The sequence below is a fragment of the Larus michahellis genome, chromosome Z, assembly GCF_964199755.1.
Source record: "Larus michahellis chromosome Z, bLarMic1.1, whole genome shotgun sequence".
NCBI lineage: Eukaryota > Metazoa > Chordata > Aves > Charadriiformes > Laridae > Larus > Larus michahellis.
Genome location: NC_133930.1, coordinates 12,606,794 through 12,625,934, shown reverse-complemented (window position 1 = coordinate 12,625,934; position 19,141 = coordinate 12,606,794). Strand labels below are relative to the sequence as shown.

General features: G+C 48.0%; 1 protein-coding gene across 3 annotated transcripts in view; it reads left to right on the top strand.

The window, feature by feature from the left end:
• The first annotated feature begins 414 nt into the window (after positions 1 to 414).
• PDZD2 (PDZ domain containing 2) overlaps positions 415 to 19,141 on the top strand; it is a 214,755-nt gene continuing 196,028 nt past the window's right edge. For all 3 annotated transcript variants that reach the window (XM_074569809.1, XM_074569808.1, XM_074569807.1), the window contains exon 1: positions 415 to 544. The gene's annotated coding sequence lies outside the window, so the exon portion shown is untranslated. The remainder of the gene's footprint in view (positions 545 to 19,141) is intronic.

Below are 19,141 nucleotides of genomic sequence, written 5' to 3'. Positions count from 1 at the left end.
GAGAACAGGAGATAAAAGGGATACAAGGGAAACATTTAAAGGACTTAGAAAAATCCCGACGTGCCCGAAAATATTAAAAACCTGCACAGAACAACGCCTGCTGCTCGGGGGACGGAGATTTCGAGCAACTCTTGGAGCCCCAGCCGCCCACCCTCTCCACCCCTCCCCCCCCAGCAGCACGGTTACCGACACCCCCCCTCCCACGGCCTCCGCCGCCTCCCGAGCTGACACCGGGCGCTGCCGCCGCCGACCAGTGGGTGCCGGGGAGGGTCCCGGGGAGGGGGGGGATCCCCGCCCGAGCACCGCCCCGCCGAGGGCTTCCGCGCCGCCCGCCCCGTCGGGGCCGCCCCTCCCGGGATCCCCGCGCCGCCCGCCCCGCCGGGGCCGCCCCCGCCGCTCCGCTCCCCGGGCCGGGTCGGGTCGGGCCGGGGCGGGCGAGCAGCACGGGCAGGCGGCGAGGGAGCGGCGCCGGGCCGGGGTCCGCCCTGCCCCGGGGACGCCGGGCAGGTGTCGGGGCGGCGGGTCGCCCCGTCCCCCCGCCGAGGTGAGTGGCGAGCGCGGCGGCGGCGCGGGGCGGCGGGCCGGGGCGGGGGGGTGGCGGCGGGAGGCCAGCGCCTGCCCCGCTGGAGGCTCCGCTGCCGCGGGGACGGGGCTGGGCTGGGCTCTGCGCCCCCCGCCCCAGCGATGCCGCAGCGGGACGGGGAGGGGGGGCCGCATCCCCCGGGGGTCGGCGGAAGTCATCCCCCCCCGCCACCGGCGCTAGCGGGGGCTTCATTCCCCGGCGGTCGGTGAAGTGCAGCCCCCACGCCGGCGACAGCGAGGGTCCGCCTCACGGGTCGGTGGGTGCCTGTCCCATTACCCTGGGGGCGCCATCTCCTGGGGTCGGCAGGGTGCGTCCCCCACCCTGTGGCTGGGCGCTTCGTCTGCCCCCGCGTGTGAGTGGGGTTCCTCCCCCATAACCCAACCCCAGGAGGCCAGAGGGGTGCAGCCCCGCTGCAGGGGGTCAGTGGGATGCGTAACTCATCATCTTGGGGGCTCCATCCCCAGGGGTGAGAAGGGTGCATCCCCCAGGGACCGGCAGGACTCCATGCCCAGAAGCCAGTGGGGGGCATCCCCTTGCGGGTCCGTGGGGCAGGTGTCAGTAGGGTCCATGCCCTCAGGGTCGGTGGGGTTTCATTCCCCTGGGGGTCAGTGGGGGTGCATCCCCTGGTCTGGGGGTGCTCGCAGGGTCTCTGCCCTGCCCTTGCTCTGCTGACCCAGGTGTGCCTGCCTGGAGGGCAAGCGGCAGCTCCGTCACCTGCTGTGACACTTTGTGCTGTCTCCCTGTGCTGTGGATTAGGTCATGTGGTGACAACGCGTCTTACTGTCTTGCAGTGCAGCAGGGCCCAGGGGTATGTGCAAAAAAAGGTAGTCACATAAAAACACCGTCCTCCCCCCTCTTCCCTGTATGCAGCAGTCTAATAAAATCAGACAGCATGAAACATCTGGCTGATTTTTTTTCCCCCTAATCATCAGAAAGTAGTTCTCTGTGTCATTAAATACTCTTGTCCGCACAAAGCAGGCTGTGATATATGCCGTGTTGTAAGCCTGGGAGCGGTAGTGGATGAGATGCGTATGAGGAAAACATCAAGAGCTGACCTCAAACTCTGAAGTTAACTGTGCTGCCTCTCCTTCGGGCGGCCTGGGGTACTCTCTTAAACCTGTGTCAGTTTGTAACTATCTGACCATTACACTCGGCTGCAGAAAGCTCTGATGCCCCTTTGAAGGTGCCATAAAGCTATAAATAGGCTTAATATAGCCCATCCCGTTAACCTCGGTGCTTTCCCTCCATCGCCTTTTAATGATCTGCAATGCTCATGAATTTCTCTCAACGGGCTGTCAGATCTTCTCTGCTTCTGTCTGGAAAGAGCACAGCGGGGCCGTGCGAGAGGAGATGTCCCCAAGACGCCTTCGCTTCCTCGTCCCTGGGGACTGTGGGAGGTGAGGGGGCATTGACACGAGGGGTAGATGCCCTCTGGCCAGCACAGTGGCCGTGGGTCCAAGCACAATCCCCAGCATCTCTGCTTTAGCCCCTCAATTTTGCTGGGGCCATCAGGGCTTGGGCTTCATTTTGCTCCTGGCAAAGGGGCAGCAGGATCAGCTGTGGGCAGATCTTGTCAGAGTGCTCGACTGCTTTCGTCTAAGTTTCTCTGCCTTCATTTTAAGGCAAACTGTACATCCTCTGCAATGCTCACTTTCATGTCCAGGATGCACGTCCTTGCAAATATTGTGCTAATCCCTTGAGATGACTCACAAACTTTGCCATTTGAGAGTGGCTTCTCCCTCTCTTGCAAGGGTCTTGCGCTGGACAAATTAGCTTCTGGGTAGCCAAAGCTCACAGTGCAGGTAAGAATAGCCTGCAATATTACTGAGGTAATAATTTTCTGAAAAACAAAATGCCTGAATGCAAATATAGTGTAAAATGTGTCTTTGAAGTCTTTTTTTCTTTAAAATTATTCAGTGCTTAGCCTGGAGGAAACCTATTTTTTTCACTTTTATAAAACTCATGAACATTTTACAGAAGTGGGATGTGTTTTTTTTTGTTTCCGTTTTATTTAAAAAAAAAAAAAGACCTGAAAGTCTTTCAATTTTTCAATTTTCATGACATGAGGTCTTTTCTTTTGTGTGTGTTCCCTTTACAATGTTGACAGGGGATCGCTAGTCTAAAAAAAAAAAAATAAAAAGCCCTGAGGTGTGAGTAGATGTTTAGTCTGGTTTACAGGCTCCTCAGCTGGCGCAGGCAGCCGCCAGCAGCTCTGCCGGGGGCACAACGGGGCTGATACCAGCCAGGGATGCACAGGAGTCCCGGGGCAGAAATCAAGACTCTGGTTCTCTCAATTCAGATGAAATAGGTGGGGAGAGAAGGTCAAAGTCCAAGTGATGTTGTAAAGGCTTTCCTAGGAGCGCACAGAGCTGCAGCTATCTTGCATCGCAGGGATTTTTTTGCAATGCCGGTGACATCAAACCTCTGTGTCGTCAGGGCCAAATTTAAAAGGTGCTGCGGGCCTTCACAATATTGCTGTGGGTGCCTTGCTAGCTTTTCAGTAGCTTTATGGGATAAAGAAACATCTCTGTGCAGCAGTCCATCTGGGTGCAAGAGTGCATGGTGTGTCTGGAGGTAGGAAGAGGCTTTTATGAAAGGTCCGTCTGCCTTAGCTCATCTGCACAAGCCTTGTGAAATGTGTCGTTCAGCTTAAGTACAACTCCTCTCTACTTCCTGCCTTTAAAATCCAAGCCATGACATCTGTGAAAAAAAAAAAACAAGAACTTGGTTTTATTTTTTCTTTTGGTTACTGTTCCAACTATAGTTCTTGTACACAGCACACCCTGACTCTCGAAAGGTCGGTTGAGTTGCCCTAAATGAGAAGCTGTGTATTTTTTTTCCGAGTAACATATGAAAAGATCTTATAATGCAGGCACGTTTCTAAATAGTTTCTGAATGTTATTAGTAAAAGTACCTTTCTTTGCTAAATTTGTACACATTCTTATACCAAATAATATTTCTGAATGTTGTTATTGTCTTTGGTGTAGGGCTTGTTAAAGAACAAGCTACTAGATTTCTCACAGGTGTTAATAGGTGCTTGGTGGAGCATTCTTACCTTAAATGGGTTCAAACCACTAATAAGCTCCATTAGACAAATGCAGAATTAAAAAAAAAAAAAAGAAGTTTTAACTGGGCAGCATTAAGTCAGGAAATGCAGAGGCTGAGGCTCCAACAGCAATATTAACTTGGCTGCAATACACATCCTGTAAGCACTTTTATGGCATACATCTCATAATGTAAACAGGAATAAGCACATAGGTTAATGTATGCAGAGAGGGAGTAAAAAAGAGTATTTTTCTGAATTTGTCCCCCCTGTGCACGTGACAGCTGGCTCTGAGGTCAGGCCGGGGGAAGCCTGGTGCTGCCTTACGCCGTGCGGGGCAGCGCATCCAGCACCGACAGACCCCATCACTGATGGAGTGAAAATAACAGCCGCGAATGACTAATCCAGGCTTTGTTTCTGTCGAAACAATACCATTGTAATGAGCTGCATTTCGCTCCTTAAGGTCTGTGGGTTGTACTACGTATGATCCCCTGTTTTTGTTACTCCCAAGCGGCGTGCCTGGCCCTGCCGGGGTTGCGATGACGTGCAGTGGCTTCGCTTTGGTGAGTCTCAGGTTTCCACTCCTATTACCCACACGTTACAGTAACAGCTCTCCTGCCTAATTTTAACTAGATCATGTACAAAAGCGATTACGTGAGTATTGCATTTTACTACAGACCTGCAATGGATGAAGCAGCATTGCTCTTTATTTTATGTTGTCTTAATTAAAAATGGTGATATTAATATATGTCACTAAACTGATAAGCGTGCTGATAGCCTGAAGGTCGAATGTCTAATCTGACTTTCGCCATGTCACAAGACATCGTATCTCATGCAGTCACCACCGTACTGAGCCGGAGATTTGCATGCGATGTGGTGTCATCTAGGGCAGAGGCTGTGGTCCTTCAGCAGCAGCTTCCAGCAATGACAAAGGCGGTTCGGGCGAATAAAATTAATTTGTACTTAGTCTTCAGGATAAAGTAATTATCCTTTTCTGTTTGAAAAGGGCTCCTAATCTAGTATCCATGCACTGACACTGCTGCCTTGCCTTGGCATTGTAAAGTTTTGCGAGGGAGGTGGGAGCAGCTCTAATTCCGCAATCTAATACTTCTCCTGTTATACCTGGCTAATTGCAATGGCTCCTCTTTGGTGCAGTCTCCCAGAGACACTGCTAAAGCATTGCGGTAAGCCTTGCCAATTGTGCTTTAATTTCATTACTGTTTGATTTGGCCAGCATTTTATTAACTTTCCCTGTAGTGTTAGACAGTTTGCGAAGGGGATTAGTACCTGGGTGGGTTACAGCATTTACTGTGTGCGCTTAATCTAAATTCTTCTTGAAATGGAATTGTATTAAACTGATTTGGCAAAACTTTGAAATTACAGTAAGGCTGGTTTTGATAATTGATTTATTTTTTTTTCCCCGAGTAACTGTGCTTATTAAAATTATCATGATTCACACAGTCAGAATGGTTCAAATCAAACAGAGCATCTGAATCCCGCTGGGTTTTGGTTTTGGCCATTTTTGCTTCATGAGAAGTGAAGGTAGGCACCGCTTTGGAGTCCCACTAAGGTGAACATCTAGCTGTCCTCTGGCAGGTCTCAGAAATGGAGCAGTACCTGTCAGGATTGGTGCCGGGGGAGTTGCTGGAAAGAACAGCATTGAAAAATGAGAAAAGCGTAGAAAATCGTCTCTAACTACATTAAAGACTTGTGAAACTTCCTCCATTCTGCAAAAAAACCCTGTAATTTTACAGAGTGGAGCCCTCCTCCCTGTCTCAGGCTGGGGAAAAAGACCTATTCAATGTTACATTTTAATCATACGCAACACAAAGACTTTTGCTGTGCTGTTTAAAATCCAGCCTTCTCTCAGCCTGTGTTCTGCCGGGATGTTTTCATCCAAAACGGACTGCTGAGGCTGACAGAGCAGTCTGAAAAGGCAGCTCTAACCTTCCTTCCTGACACTTCAATAGTGACATCCACTGTGGGAAACTAGGGCATAAATGCATTAACACTTGTCAGAGGGAAGAAAATCCTTTCCGTGATGGGGACCAGAAGAGAGTGATTCTTAGATTCATGATACAAATTTGTTCATTATTTATTTCAATCAAAGTCTGTAGGTGCTGTTGTAATGAAAAATTAAAACACACTTTACAGAATACATGCGAGCTGACACGGCACCAACCCCAAAGCCTCCCTGACCTACAAAACGGAGGAGAGCTTTGATGCTCACTTCGCTCTTTGCAAAGTCTCAGGCAAACAGGCTTTGCCCAGAAGTTTGACAGAGGTAGGACCTTTTAAAACAGATGCTGAACCCACTCTGTTTGCTGTTGCCTTCCAGGGAAAACATCCTGCCCTTGCCTCCTGGGTGTTACACATCTGCACAAGAGCAGCCCAGCTGCTTGGGCTTCTGTAAGTAATTTGGAGTTCGCTAGACATCATTGTACCACTGCCACCATCCCATGGCAAGTTGTCTGTAAGTTCAGCAATGTTCTCGTCTTCTCAGACTCCAAGGCAGACAGGTAAAATACAGCCTGTGCCCCGCAGGGAGCAGGGTTTCTCCACGCCTCCAGCTGTGTGCAAATATAACAGCTGTATCAATCAGTAATCGTGATCTGACCGCAGGAAGGTGTTAACGCACACCGGCTTCTCTTTCTGCTCCCAGAGCAAAAGAGATTGTCCAGTAGCGCTGGGTAATTCTAGCTTTAATAGCAGGCTATATATTTTACTGGTTGTGGTGGTCTTGAGGTGACCAAGAAGTGATCTGTTGGGATATTTACGTATTACTCAAAATGATAAAAGATCAAAAAGAGACTTCAAAACAGTATGGGTTTTGAGAGGGCTTCTGTCCAAAGCCTGTACCAAAACACAAACCTCAAAGCCTTTGCTTATTTAACGCACGCCTGACACTCTGATGCAAAGGGTGCAGCCCCAGCAGCTCCTCCATGTCCCCTGCGCTGGTGGAGAAGGGTGGAGGGGACCCACGGCAGCCACCATGGCTTATTGTAGTGCCCGGCTGTTGGCCCATCAGCTTTAATCGAGGCTGGCAGGAGCTCTGATGGCAACTGACCCTGTATTAAAGACTGAAGTCCCTGTCTCATCTGAACTCATCAATGATGTCAGATGACAAGTGGGACAGGTATTAAACATTAAACATTAACCAGGTGTTTGGCTTTAAAATGTTAATCCTTATGCTTTTACCTGTTTTACCCAGTGTTACTGGGTTTGAAGCACTTGAGACTTTCGTGAGTGATGACTACCTATCTCATGGTGATCTGGTATCCCACATTTCCAGCTTTTGATCTCTCCTCGCAGGTATTCTTAGGAACATGCTCGCCATATATATCTGGGAATACAAACCTGTGGGTGTTCTGACTTCAGGCAAGCTTCCAGTTTGCCTTCCAGGATCCCAGCAGCATGGATTATATTACCCTTCTTCAATCATCTTCCCCACCCTTTACTCTTCTAGTCTTTGCAGCAGGAAAGTATCTCATCCATACGACTGAGCAACCTTCCTCCAAACGGGTTGTATTTGGGTTCTCCACTTCTTGGGGTGAGGAGGTGAGGAGGGAAATGGCTTCATTGGTGTGGTGGGGCTCGGGCTGTGGGATGAGATGTGGCACGTCCTATTCCAGCAGCAATTCATCTCCCCTCTTGTACAGAGTAACAGCCATCCTCCTCTTTCTCCTCTGAATAAAACTACAAGCATTTCTATATGGGAAATCTGTCCTGTAGCTCAGCTGGAAATAAATAAATGCAACAAACAAATGGGTGGCATCGCTCCAAAATGTACAGTTATGCCAGCTGGTGTGCTGTCGCTGCTGTCAGGTGCGGGGCTGTGGGAAGCTGGGTGTGATGGGCTTGTCTTGGCCCGCAGCCTTGCCTTTCAGTCCACGGCCACATGCTCATCAAAGGATTTAAGCCTCTCTACAGTCAGTAGTCTTAAGTGCGGTGAATCACAGCTCCTGGATAGCTAGGATGGAAAGGACCTGCTGGGTCACCTAGCCCTCTGCTTTGCTTTCAGAAGGATCCTTCCTAATTAAAGCACAACATGGTGATTGCAAGATGTCTTGTTTCGGTTTAATAAATTGCCATCCTCCCTGTGAGAAGTGAAAAAGCGTTTACTAATGCAGCTGTAAATGTCTCAGCTGTGGGGTAGTTATTTACTGCACTATTCTAATGCAAATGTTTGTGGTTATGTTTGCATTGATCATACAGACAGTGCACACAAATTTTATTTCTTGGTGTATTTTTCTCCTTCCTGCTGTATCTGTTCCGCTGTACACTACGTAATAGAAACTGCTTGATGTGTAATTGCCTGTCACTCAAGTGCCATTTTACAATATAGAGACATATCAATTAAAATACTCTTCCTCCTCCAATTAATTTTGATTCTTGGGGGTGAGATATTAGTGTACGTCTGGAGAACATTCCCTTAAATCACTTGGTACTCTATACATTTATTTATTTTAAAATGTATTCTAAGTGAAAGGTAATGGCCCGTAGTTACAACTGAAGAAAAGAGCATTCATTGTCAGAGCCGTATGGCTGGCCGACTGCGGTGCTTCTGGCATGGATGCGGCTGAAGCGCTCCAGCCTGATGGATGTGAAATCACTGGTTGTACACTGCCAAAGAGGCGACAACTGCCCTCCTGTAATGTGCGTCTTGGGGCCTGAGGTAGGGAACCGTTTAGATATCACTGTTGCAATTTTCCCAAATGAACTATTTCTGGAAGTTTATTTGTTAGTCCTAAACCCTGTATGTCCTACGTGGTTCTTTCATAGATGCATCAAAAATGGTAGCTCAGCTAGATTCTATTTCTTAGAATCACAGAATTGTCTAGGTTGGAAGGGACCTTTAAGATCAAACAGCTGGTTTCATTTCGGTCTGTAATTGCCTGGAGTTTGCCTGGCTGCACGGACCACTGGTACGTTGGTACGTCAACTCCATTGTGAGAGCTGTGAGTGTCAACACTTGTGTAGGTTGTGTTAAGTGTCAACATCCCTTATTTGTGGGAAAAAAATGATCCATTGGGGCCCGTTTCTGCTCAAGCCAGAGCAAACCTGGAACAAAAACCCATGGCTTTTACAGTCATCTTTTTGTTTCGGCTCCCACTTGTATTTATTTTATGAAGCTGCTGGCACTGCAGGGACAGTTCGCTCTTCCTCTGCCGCAGACGGGAACTTTCTGTGTGCTGGGGGGTGCAGCTGCAACCTGTATGTGGCAGTTTATATTGAGGGGCAAACTGCAATTCCAGTTGAAATGAGCACTGGTTTTTCTTAAATAAGAGCTTGTTTAAATGGAATCAGGTTCAAAACCAACTAAGAGTCTTTATGGAAGTGCTTCCAGTTTATACATAGCCTGGCAGGGATGTGCAGAAGCTTGCCAGCTTTTGGAAGAAGTGACCCTTCACAACGGCGTCCCTGTCTCCTTCCTGAAGCTGCCCAGGAAACAGAAGATTCTCAGTTCCCCTTAAATCTGGCCAAATTTTGAAGTGAGGGTGAGAAAAGTAGCTGCTGTTGGTACAAAGTGAAAGTAGATTTTTCCAAGACCTGTTTGTTTCTATGAAGAATGTGTAGGGATAGTCTGATCTGGTGTGTCAGGAAAAGCTTATAAAAGAATTCAGGACAATAAGCAGCTGCTTCTTCTGGCTGCTGACATGACTTCTTCTGGCTACCTGGTGGGTCAGGTGTAAGCTGCTGCTTAGTCCTGGCTGCTGTCTGAAGTGATGTCATAGAATCATAGAATCATAAAATGGTTTGGGTTGGAAGGGACCTTAAAGCTCATCTCGTTCCAACCCCCCTGCCATGGGCAGGGACATCTCACACTAGACCAGGCTGCTCAAAGCCCCATCCAGCCTGGCCTTGAACACCTCCAGGGATGGGGCATCCACAGCTTCCCTGGGCAACCTGTTCCAGTGCCTCACCACCCTCAGGGTAAAGAATTTCTTCCTAGAAATAAGGAATGTCCTATGGACTTTTGTGTCCATGGGTGATGGGCGCAAGCCTGGAAGAACGAACCCTCTCCCTATGCTAGCAGTCTTCTTGCTATCTAGCGCTGTGCATTGCAGAAGCCCAAATTGCTATCCCAAATATGAACTTAAAGGTGTTCTCAGGAGCTCTACCTGACTCTTAGTTTTCCTGATGACTTTGGTATTTGTAATTGACCCCCCTGGCCCTTACTCTCCTGTTGCTATGAATAAAAGCAAAACAGGCAGGAGAGACCGATTACGTGCTTGAGAAACAATGAAAGTTTATGGTATTGGAAATGCTGCCAAAACATGAAAAGGAAAGGGAAAGGATGAATCTGGGGAAAAAAAATAATACATTTTTCCGTTTCTTACATTCTGTGTATCAGTGATGGATGGAAAATTATTTCAGACAAAGCTGTGAATTTTGTTCGTCCTTATAAAAACACTGTGATTTTTTTTAAAACCTTCCCTTAGAGTATTATGGCCAGCTTCATTTCACAGCTAGATATATTCAACTCAGTTAAATGCAATGGATGAAATCTACACAAAACAACTGCTTAACATTATAAGCAGCTTGCATAAACATGAATTATTAAGGTCACAAAAGCTCCTAGAAACCATCGGAAATGAGTGCACAGTTGCATTTCTTTTTTCAAAACATGCATTAATTAATAAGGGGCTTAGTGCCCAGTCTGTTTCTCCCCCCCTGCCTCCATCAGATTTTGCTTTCATCAAGTGTAGGGGGAAAGTGTCACTTCTGTCTCTCCCTCCCCCCTTTTCTTTGGCCTGAAGCACCGAAAGGTGCCAGACGTCAGCCTGCACAACTCCATCATTCACAGCTGTGATATCCTAAAACACACAGGCGGGTTGTGTTGGGGGTGTCACGACAACAATGCACCCTCCAAACCGGCCATGGGTTTCATTTCATGCCTGCCTGGACCACCTGCGTGCCTGCTGGGGCAGGAGCAGGAGACTGAAGTCAAGGTGTCAGGAGCCAAAGAGCAGTTACGTTCATGTGTTTGGGCAGCACAGAGAGGGCAAAGTGCTCACAGGAGGAGCATGGAAGAGAAGAAGATGATGAGAGGGATATGGTATCAGCTAGAGGTCCCATCCTTCTGCTGGAAGTGCCACACACCCCAATTTTTGTAGATGTGGACATCATGTCTCCTGTCAGTCCCTTCCCCTTGATGTGGGCAGAGGCAGCACATGGTGGCCACGGTGCCCCTGGGCATCGGAGCTCTGAGAGCGTTAGGAGGGAGCTCCTCTCCAGCCCTTTCTGGCACAGGAAAGAATAACAGGAGCTTGTCTGGGAAATGGGATGTGTGGGCTGCTGTGATTGAGGGGCTGAGTCCTGCTTGTACGCAGAGTAAAGTCAAAGAGTGTGTAAGTGTATGTCAAGGTCAACACTGGGAGCTGTTTGCAACAATGAGTTGAAGAAAAAATAGGAATAGAGAAATGTTAATTTTTTAAATTTATTATTTCAGTTGTGGTGCTGGATGGAGTGGAAGCAAGTCAGACTAACTGTGAGGAGGAAAGAGGCTGCAGTGACCGAGGTGGAAGACGAGGACAAGACTCGTGCTGGTGGTGTGGGTGGTGGGGGAAGGCTGAATCTCAGAGAGCTTATGCAGGAAGAAGCAGCTCAGATGAGAGAGCTTATTCATGGGAGCCTACGCTTGGGAGAGAGGATGTCTTCAGAGAAGGTCCTAAAATGTCAAAATCACAGAATCACAGAATCACAGAATGGTTCGGGTTGGAATGGACCTTAAAGATCATCTAGTTCCAACCCCCCCGCCATGGGCAGGGGTATCTCCCACTAGACCAGGCTGCTCAAAGCCCCATCCAGCCTGGCCTTGAACACCTCCAGGGATGGGGCATCCACAGCTTCCCTGGGCAACCTGTTCCAGAGTCTCACCACCCTCACAGTAAAGAATTTCTTCCTGATATCCAATCTAAATCTCCCCTCTTTCAGTTTGAGGCCATTACCCTGTGTCCTGTCATTACACTCCCTGATAAAAGAGTCCCTCCCCATCTCTCCTGTAGGCCCCCTTCAGGTACTAGAAGGCTGCTCTAAGGTCCCCTCGAAGCCTTCTCTTCTCCAGGCTGAACAACCCCAACTCTCTCAGCCTGTCCTCATAGCAGAGGTGCTCCAGCCCTCTGATCATCTTCATGGCCCTCCTCTGGACCCTCTCCAACAGGTCCATGTCCTTCTTGTGCTGAGGGCTCCAGAGCTGGATGCAGTACTCCAGGTGGGGTCTCACCAGAGCGGAGCAGAGGGGCAGAATCACCTCCCTCGCCCTGCTGGCCGCGCTGCTTTTGATGCAGCCCAGGATGCGATTGGCTTTCTGGGCTGTGAGTGCACATTGCTGGGTCATGTTGAGCTTCTCACCACCAACACCCCCAAGGCCTTCTCCTCAGGGCTGCTCTCAAGCCATTCTCTGCCCAACCTATATTTATGCCTGGGATTGCCATGACCCAGGTGCAGGACCTTGCACTTGGCCTGATTGAACTTCATGAGGTTCGCACAGGCCCACCTCTCCAGCCTGTCAAGGTCCCTCTGGATGGTATCCCTTCCCTCCAGTGTGTTGACTGTGCCATGCAGCTTGGTGTTGTTGGCAAAAATATTAAGAAGCAGGAAGCAAACTTGTATATATAGGAGTTGCATCCTGGGATCCTGGAGACAGCAAGTGGCTTCAGATTTTCTTGCCGGGTTTGTACTGCAAGTCAGGCCTCTGAGAGAGACACCTCTCTGTGTTTGTCATGAGTCAGCGCAGAGAAGATGGGGACGAAGGTCGACGGTTGGTATCTCTCCTGTCTGGGGTTGTGGCTCCTGCAGAAGAAGCTCAGATATCCAGGGTCAGGCTTACTGAGCTCCAGAAAGACAAAATCGGTATTTTTTGGCCTTGCTGGGTTTTAGTGATTCCCCTGTTGGTTTGTGTCCTAAGGAGAAATAATGCAAATGTCAAGACATCAAATGTGGTCTTTTAAAAATCTTCCTAGGTACTGCACCTGCTCTTCATCTGTGAGGAATTTAATTTCTGCAGCTGCTAGAGAAACAGTTCAAGGAGAGACAAATGTTAAAGCCATTATTCAAATGGTTCTGGTCTGAGGCTGGTACCTACTTTTAAGTTATCGAACAGCGAAGAGGTTCTTTGGGATGAGTTTGGAGTGAGGAGCCGCCTCCACCGTGCTGTGAGAGAGGACACACAGGCCACAGTGCAATTGGTTGCCCTGCAGGATAACATTTGTGGGGCAGCCTTGTTAAACAGCAAGAAAAATGTTTGCCCTGTGCTCCATTCCAGCACCTTTTCTGAAAATAACTAGTCAGGGGCTGCTTTTGATATATAATAAAAAACTCTAAGCAACAAAGGGGCTTTAAAACAAGCAAAGACTTGACGTATTTGTTAATACGCAGGGTAGCAGTGCATTAATTTTAAGGCACGCTTTTTAGGTTGTTTTTTTTTTAAACAAAATGAGGACACTAATTAAAATTAATCCATTTATAAATGTTTCCGCATCCAATCTTAAAGCATAAATAAAACATGCGCCTTGTCTGTCTCTTTTCTCATCTTGAGACAATACAGACCATGTAACCTTTAACTCTTTAAGGTAATGAGCAGAGTAAGCTGTCTTAAATGATTTACTGAAAGATACAAAAATTGGTGGCACAGTGGAGATGGCTTTTAAAGAGTGGGGAAGATGGCAGCAGGAATGTTGGGAGTGCCTCAAAATGGATTTTAATGTCTGCCCGTGGGAGCAAAACTTAAGTGAATTTATCCCTGTGTATTTTATAATGTGCATTATCACTCTGAGAAATGCAAATCGAGGAAGGCAGCCAACAGACAGCTCGTTTTCGTGAGAGGAGTGGGAATGAAGGGCAGGGAGGCAGCCGGGGCGAGAAACCACTCGGGTTTGCCCTCCCAAACCCAGGAAAGATTTGCACTGGCGGGGCTGGGAAAGAAGCGAGGTCGCCGAGTGCATCAGGTAGACCACCACAAAGACGCCGTATTTGATTAATTTCTGTGATTCAAAAAATAAAAAAAAAAAAAGAAAAGGAAAAAAAAAAAGAAGGCCTTATGGCAAAGAAACTCTTTGAAGTTTTAGTTCTGTGGCTCTTGAGACTGCAGCGTTGTCAATGCAGAAGATACTATTCTGCGCCTTGTTTAAAAAGGAAGCTAAACATGACCTTGGGTCTGCGATTGTTGGTACCTCCTCAATGTATGTTAATTAGTAAAGGCCGTGAGAAAAGTAGTACAGCTGCTGAGGGAACTATATATTCTAATTTTTTAATGTGTTCCAGATATTATCAATTGTGCCTACAGATCTTTTGTGACGTTGTGGCTGTGTGGATATTGCCAGTGTGTGTGCAGCCGTGCACCACGTTAGGGCACTTGCACATAAGAGTGGTGGCAAAACTGTTCAGAAAACCTCCCAGAACCCCCAAACAACAAAAAACCCAAACCCTATAGATGATATTTTAAACTGTAACGTAAGCTGCGTGTCTCTGCTCTGTCTCAGGCCACGCAGAAGGGAAGAGATAGCACGGGGCAGGTCTGTTGTGTGTGAGGATGCTCCCCTCTCCTTTCAGATGCAGATCTTTTAATAAGAAACGTATGCATCTCTGCTTCTTGTCACTCCTATCCCTGGGATGTTTCGCATCCCCGGCTATCTTCTATCGGTTTCCTGCTCTTTGGTCTTGATGCCTGTTCTTTTAAACCTTCCAGCCTGAAATCTGCGCAGCTCTCACCCCAGCCTGGCTCACAGCCCCCTTTGCCAGCACTAAAGCTCAGCAGCTGCAGACAAAGTGAAGGTAGGAGGAGAAAAACTGCAAATCCCCGTAGCAAAATGTGCAAACCAAAGTTGTCCTGGTTTGGGAAGGAGCAGCTTGCTATGGCTCTCCTACAGACGCAAGTGGGCAAGGAGTTTCTGTTTGGTGAATTAGCAGATTGAGACTTTAGATAGAGACTTGTTTCCAGCAGTGTTTGCACTGTAAATATTTATCCATGGTGAGTAGGCACATTGTTTCACCTTTCCCAGAGAAGTCATGCCCAGGTAGGAGATTTGAGCCCTCTTTCCCCACAAGGCTAATGGGATTTAGCTTCATGATAGCAAGTGTGCGTCTGTTAAACCAAGTGGCTGGGACGTAGTGTTTTCAGCTGTGCTTCTGGTAATCAGTCTCCTTTTGGGAAGGCATAAAGAGACATACGTCACAATTGCAGGAGTTAAGGCTTCATTGGGTGTTTGCTGAGGGTCTTCCTTCGCCCTGGGTGCAGCCATGGGAGGACACGGCTACCTCGTGGCAGAAAGTAACTTCTGCATGGGGCCAGGACGGAGTTTTTGTCCCATGTGCCCTGTTTTCTGTTTTAAAGTGCTGTGCAAAATGACTTCTTTGCTTCCAACCACACAGTCGAAACTGCTAACCACCCACCGTACAGCTGCTAATGCACAGATTATCTCCACAGCCAACAGCTTTAAGTAATCAAACAGAGATAATTTTACCTCTGTGACCCAACAAATAAACACCAGAATCAGGAAAAATCCTCTTGCCCACACAGTCCTACCCAGGTTTTCAAGGACATGGTGAAGGGTTTCATCAAAACCAGCGGCAGTGATAAGGTCATCAGGTTTGTCCCATCTTGGGTCGATGGCAAGATATGGCCGTGGGGTGGTGTGGGGTGCTGTCAGGAGGTCACGATGCTCTGCGACCTGATGGGACCATCTTTTGCTGCTGCTGCAGAAGACATTAAGTGTGTGGCGTGTGCACTGAAAGTTGTGTATGCAGTCCTGCGCTTACAGGAAAAACTGTGGCTTGGAATGGCTTTCATTAATGACTTCAGCCTTTAACTTTCTGTTCTTCTGAAGAGCAGACATTTCTCACAGCTATCAGGGGTTTAGTATCATTAAGAAAATACAACTGTTACATATCTTAACATTGCAACTGTGGCTTCTTTCACACTGACTGATCCCCATCAACGCTGAGAAAGAAAAATATTCTGGCCCAAAAGTCAGAGCAGAAAACATGCCTTTTTGTGCTTTCAAAGTCTGTTTCTTTTTGCTTTTATTTCCCAGGTCAGGCGATCCTGGCTTTTTTAATTCGAAATGAAGTCTCAGCTTTTTTGTGTTAGTAAAATCTGGCTGCTCGGAGCTTCTTTCATTTTCCGTGCCCTTTTCCCCTTTGTTCTAGGAAACTCATTTCCTTATTCCTGCTATTAAGGATATTTAGCATGTTGTCATTGGGAAGCAGCACTCATTTCTTCATGGAAAGAAGCTGCTTAATGTTTCATGCATTACAGTGAATAATTAAATAAAGAAAAATATCTAAGCCCACAAAACTAGCTGGCGGCTGAAAGGAAGAAAGCATTTGCAGTCTGCTGGGGAAAAGTGACACTCCTGGCCTGGTGTCTTAAACCACAAGGGTAAGGTTTAAAAATGAATACGTCTGGCGTGACATTCAAAAAAAAAATCTGGATTTTTCAACTTTCCATGCATTTATAACATTAATCTTTAATTGTCGTATTCTTGAGCTACTGGCTGCAAGAACAGAGCTGAAATTGATGGGGCTAAGGAAAACCAGGCTGGCAAGTGGAATGAAGTGTCTGCAGGGACCATGACCTTGTGAACTGCCAGGGATGGAAAGGCTGTCAGCACTCAGGCAGGGAGGGAGCTTGGCAGCCCGATAGCGTATGGCACGAGCGGTCTTCATGTAGGATGTCTAAATAAGGGGTTTTGTTGGCCTTTATAGTTCTTTTCACCCTTTCCAGGCTCCTACAGTCATTGCCTCTTTTCCCTTGATTTTATAACAAGTCTTAAACCACAACTGTTAGGCTCAGCGGAGATGGGACAGAAAACTGTGGAGATGAGATGAAAAACTGGGAGGATGGGACTTCTGCGTGGGGAGTTGGGAGAGCGGTGACTGCTCCCAAAATGATCTAAATGGACCATGGAATTTTTTCTTTTCAAATAAAACCAGAACTGAGCTGTAATTTTGCAGTGACCTTTGCTATTTTACAAAATGAGATCAGACACCTGCCATCCTCGTGGCAGAGGGAGCGTCGTTCTAACAGTAGTTCACGGCCCAGTTACAAATGTGTGTTGCGTGTTTGGGTTCCCCCCCCGCCCGCATCTAGTTTTTCTCTTTGCTGCACATACCATCTCAAACCGATAACATGCTTTAGCAGAATTTGTGGAGACCAGAGAGAGATGGAAGGTTGTGCAGAGCAATAGCTCCCTGTGCCGTTGCGCACCCCCTTGAATGTGGTTAGCGTTAGTCCCATCAGCTGGGGTAGGAGCCTTTGCTTTCTCCTTTTTCCACCCCTGTGCGCTGCAATGTGTAGGCTGGATCACATAATTTGTGCCTGCATCTTTCCGCTGCCTTTTGCATTTTCCTCTCTGCGTGTGATCCACAGCTCCAGCTGCGGCGGGGACATGGTGAGCAGGACTGCAGTGATGCCCTGTACCACCCCCGGAACTACTGATGTGGATCTGGTGGGCCTGATAGACACCAGAGTGACTGCTGTAATAACCGGAGGATATCTAGCAGCCCTACCGCTTCCATGTGCTTCGCTGCTCTGCCAGTGCAGCTCCGTCCTGACCTCTGCTCAGAGTGAGAGGCTGGGTCCAATTCGACTTGTAGCCAAGCGGGGTGAGATTAGGGAGCTGTTGCGGCATCCCAGAGAGTATCTGAAATGAGGAGAAAGGGGACTCTTTGGTTCCAAGAAGACTGTCACAAATTCTTGTTGAGGGTTGGGCCTGCACCAACGCTGTTAACCCTTCTACTGGTTCATTTGTGTGCTGCTGGAGTAGTGGCCATTTAGATCATGTCCGGCAGCTCTTCCCAAAATTGACAGAATCTGCACCGAATGGCTTATGCTTGACAAAACAGATACAGAAAAGATGAGAAATGGTTTGAGAGGAAATGTGGATTTTAATTACTACCTCTTGCACTCATCTGTGGTAGCTCACAGATTGTGGTCGGTTGTACGGCAGAAAGGATAGTGGCATTTTAAATGTGCTGCTTATACTGCTGGCTTAGACTTTTCTTGTAGAATCATGGAATTGCCTAGGTTGGAACGAACCTTTCAGATCATCTAGTCCAACCATCAACCTAACTCTGACAAAAACTATCACTAAACCATATCACTAAGCACTACATCTCCTGGTCTGTCAAATACCTCCAGGGATGGTGCCTCAACCACTTCCCTGACCAGCCTGTTCCAATGCTTAATAACCCTTTCAGTGTAAAAATTTTTCCTAATATCCAGGGTAAACCTCCCCTGTTTCCTTTTGTCCTATCACTTGTTCCTTGGGAGAAGAGACCGACCCCCACCTCGCTACACCCTCCTTTCAGGCAGTTGTAGAGAGCGATAAGGTCTCCCCTCAGCCTCCTTTTCTCCAGGCTGAACACCCCCAGCTCCCTCAGCTGCTCCTCATCAGACTTGTGCTCCAGAGCCCTCACCTGCTTCATTGCCCTTTCAGCAAGGTACATAACCACACATATAGTTTGAATCCCATGAATACTCCTACCAAAATTAGTGACACTCTTCCTGCAGTTCGCTGAAGATGTGTGATTGCAGCGTGACCCAATTCCTGTTGAAATAGGTACAAGAATTACCCACTGTTCCCATAAGCCCCGATCAGGTCCTAAATGCTGTCTGCGTGGTGCACCGTGAGAGGAGCTCTCCTGGCCACCACACGCTCCGCACTTTATCTTCTCATGTGTTACCCCTGCCTCAACCAATCCTAGTTTTATTTGGGAGAAACTGCGTTTTTGAGTAACAGGTAAGAGGAGTCACTGCGCTCCGGAGCTCTGGTGTCAGTAAGAGGGCAATGGCAGCCAGACCTGGAAATCCAATAACCCTGGTACCGCCGACTTGAGGATTACACCCTTCTCATTGCAACATGAGCCCCGACTGCCAAATTGCCTGTGAAAAGCTTTAAAGAACTGGGAATAAAACCATGCGTGCATCTATTTTCTTTGCAGCAACTTTTTAGCTGGAGGCTCTTAAATCTCTGCGGCAGTGAATGGAGAGTCCCCGCAAGAGACCTGGCAGCGCTCAGCCCTGCTCCGGGGTCCTGTTCTTGGGGTTTTGTTTGTTTGTCGTCTGGATTAAAGGGATTAAAGACTTAACCTTTGTACAGCCTTTCAAATAATAACATGTCTGCGCTCATACTGCGTGTCAGGGAAACATTTTTTTCACCCCTTCCTGATTTTTATGATATAAGTAAAGATCTGAGAGTGAACTGGCTTACTTAAAGTCACAGCCTGTGCTTTAAACCCCTGTAAATTTAGCACCATGCCCCCGTTGTTCCCCACCCGGTGGTGTTGCTGGGACCAGGGCAGGGTACCCACTTCTGCCACCTGTGCCGGGTGCTGGCGGGGAGGCTGCAGTCCAAGCTGACACCTCCTTGCCCAGCCGCCGCACCTCTGGGTTGTGTTTTTCATAATCAGAAATAAAATTCCTGCTGCCAGGTGGGATCCTGCTGCATGTCAGCCTGTCACATGCCAGCCGGCTGTGGCAGTTCTTCACCTCCCCCTCTGGAGCGGCTTTT